Genomic DNA, 3,701 nt, shown 5'->3' on the forward strand with positions numbered 1-3,701 from the left:
TTTTTTAAAGTACTTTATACATTCTAGAGTGTAGACCTTTGTCTGAGGAACAGCTGGTAAAAAGTTTTTCCCAATTTAATGGGTGGTCCTTTCATACTATTGATCATTTCTCTTGCCATGTAGAAGCTTTTTAATAAGATATTACACTTGTTGATTGCTTTTGCTAGTTCATGGGCAACTGAGGTGTTGTTCATAAACTCTTTTCCTACACCAACATCTTCAGAATTTCTACCTACCTGTCTTTTAGCCAGTTTAGTGTTTCTGTTTTAATATTTAAATATTTAATCCATTTCTATTTTAGTTTATTGCATGGTGAGAGATGTAGGTCTAGTTTTAATCTTTGCAAGTTGAAACCCAGTTTTTCCAACCTCATTAATTAAAGAGGCTACCTTCCCTCCAGTGAGGGTGTTTGGCTTTTTTCTCAGACATGAGGTGGCTGAGTGTGTCTGAAGTTCTTTCTGCATCTTCTAATCACTTCCACTTGTCCTCAGGTCTGTTTCTGCTGTTTTTCTCACGGTAGCTTTGCAGTATAGTTTCAAGTTGGGAATTGTAATACCTCTTACCTTGTCTTTGCTGCCTAGAATTGTCTTTACTATTCTAGGTCTCTTCTTGTTCTAAATTATTCTTTTTTTCTTAAAGTCTGGAAAGTATGCTGCTGGGATTTCAATTGGGATTTCATTGAATCTATACAGCAGTTTTGCAAGTATGGCCATTTTCAATATGTAGATTCCTCCTACCCAGGAGCAAGGGATGTCTTTGCATTTTCTGATATCATCTTCAGTCTTTTTTTTCAGAGTGCTATAGCTTTCAGAGGAGAGGTTTTTGACCTCCTTTGTTAGACTGACTCCTAAGTATTTCAATTCTTTGGATGCTAGTGTGAAAGGAACTGCTTGCCCCATTTCTATCTCAGGGAGTCTGTTTTTTGTGTACAGGAAAGCTATTGATATTTGTGTGTTGACCTTGTATCCAGCTACTTTACTGAATTTGGTTATTAGGTCTAGAAGACTTTTGGAACAGTTTGTGGGATTTTCTATATAGAGTATCATGTCATCTGAAAATAATGACAATTTTACTCTTCATTTTCTATCTTTATTCCTTTCATTTTTTTCTCTTGTCTAATTGCTATGGTTAATGTTTCTAAAACTATTTTAAACAGGAGTGGTGATAGTGGATAGCCTTGTCTTGTTTCTAATTTTACTGTGAAGGATTTCAGCTTTTGACCATTTAGTATATTGGCTGTTGGTTTTTCATAGGTGGCTTTTATAAGATTGAGGTAGAGACTGTTGATTCCAATTTTCTGTAGGGTTGTCCTCATAAATGCATATTGGATTTTGTTAAATGCTATTTGTGCATCTATTGAGAATATGATATGGTTTTTGTCCTTGACTCTATTAATATAATGTATTATATTTATTGATTTGCATATGTCGAACTATCCCTGCATCCCTAGGATGAATCCCACTTGGTCAGGGTGTATGATCTTCTTGATTATCTTCTGCATTCTATTTGCCAGTATCTTATTAAGGATTTTTGAATCTAAGTTCATTAGTGAGATTGGCCTATAGTTCTATTTTTCACTTGGGTCATTCTCTGCTTTGGGGTTCAAGGTACTGCTTGCTTCCAGGAATTAATTCAGGAGTATGGTTTCCCTTTTATTTTCATTGAAAAGTTTATGTAGTAGCAGCAGTAGTTCTTCTGTAAATGTCTTGTAGAATTCAGCAGTGAAACCATCAGGGTTTTTCTTACTAAAATTTTAAAAACATTTTCATTGATTGATATTGGGTTATTTAGAATTTTAAGTCATCTTTGTCCAACTTTGGTGATTCATACATATCTAGAAATCTGTCCATTTTGTCTGTATTTTCCATCTTATTGGTGGAAGGGTTCTCAAAGTAAACATTAATGATTCTCTGGATTTCTGCTGGATCCACTGTAATTTTTCCCTTTTCATTCCTAATTGCATGGATTTGGACCTTTTCTTTCTTCCTTTTTTTTTTTTTGATAAGGTTGACTAAGGCTTTGTCAATTTTGTTTATTCTTTTGAGGAATCAACTCTGGCTTCATTGATTTTTTTTTGTATCATTCTCTTGGTCTTCATTGTATTGATTTCTGCTCTTATCTTTATAATTTCCTCCTTTGTATGAGCTTTGGGTTTGTCCTGCTCCTCTTTTTCTAGAATCTTGAGATTCAGCATCAGGTTGTTTAATTGAGCTTGCTCTGTTTTCCTAATATGAGTATTCACTACTATCAATTTCCTTGCAATTTCTGCTTTCATTGTGTTCCATAGATTCTGATATATTGTATTGTCATTGTTATTTAATTCTGGGAAATGTCTGATTTCTTAATTTTCTCTGTGACCCACTGGTTATTCATAAGTGTGTTGTTCAATTTCCATGAGTTTAAGAAATTCTTGCAGTTTTTTTTTTTTTTTTGCTATTGATCTCCAATTTTATCACACTATGGTCTGATAATATACAAGGGAAAACTTCAACTCCTTTGCACTTACTTAAACGTGTTACATGAATGAGTGTGTGGTCTATTTTGAAGAACTACCAGTGTGAACCTGAAAAGAATCTGTAGTCTGATTTTTGTGGGGTGGAACATTCTGTAAACATCTGTTAAGTTCATTTGTTCTAGAGATTGATTGAGTTCTAGTATCTTGTCAATTATTTTTTGTCTAGTTGCTCTATCTATTGTGACATTGGAGCGTTGAGGTCTCCAATTATTGTTCTATTAGTGCTTATTTGATTTTTCATGTCTATTAGTATTTGTTTTATATAGTTGGGTGAACTATTGTTTAGGGCATATATATTTATGATTGTCATCTCTTTCTCTTGGATTGTTCCCTTTATAAAGATGTAGTGTCTTTCTTTGTCTCTCTTAAGCAGTGTTGTCCGAAATCCACTTGATTTGCAAAGAAAATAGCTACTTCTGCTTTTTGTTGGTTCCTGTCCCATGGAGTATTGTTTTCTACCCTTTAACTTTCAGTCTATGAGTTTCTTTTTGAATTAAGTGTGTTTCTTGTCTGCAGCATATAGCTGGATCTTGCTCCTTGACCCATTCTGCCAGTCTATTTCTTTTAATTGGAGAATTGAAACCATTAACATTGATTGCCATAACTGATACAAATTGACATTATTTTCATGACTTTTTCTATCTTTTGGATTCTCCCCCTTTGCACTTAATTTCTTTTTATGTCTGATGGATTCATTCTGTTAAGATTCCTGGAGTCCTGATTCTCATTATGTTTTCCTAGTATATTGTTTAAACATTTTTGGAATGCTGGTTTGGTATTCATGAAGATTTTAAGGTGCTCTTTGTCATGAAAGTGTCTTATTTCTCCATCAATTTTGAGATATAGATTTGCAGTTTGAATCAGTCTGTTTTTTTAATAGCAGGAAAGAAAGGGGAACCAGAAATTGGATTGCCCCTCAATCTGGTTTTGATGCTGTTTTCTTTAGGATTTGATATATGTTACTCCAAATTCTTCTTGTCTTGAGGGTTGGTGTTGAGAAGTCTGCTGTGATTCTGATGGACTTTCCTTTGTATGTGATTTGTTTCCTTTCTCTAACTGCTTGTATAATTTTGTTCTTCTGTTGTGTTTCTGAAACCTTAATTATTATATACATATATGTAGATTTATTTCTTTTCTTTTTTTTTTTTTTGATCATGGCTAGTTGGAGTCCTATGTGCCTCGCTTA

The sequence above is a fragment of the Fukomys damarensis genome, unplaced genomic scaffold (assembly GCF_012274545.1).
Source record: "Fukomys damarensis isolate Sample0158 unplaced genomic scaffold, DMR_v1.0_HiC HiC_scaffold_16, whole genome shotgun sequence".
NCBI lineage: Eukaryota > Metazoa > Chordata > Mammalia > Rodentia > Bathyergidae > Fukomys > Fukomys damarensis.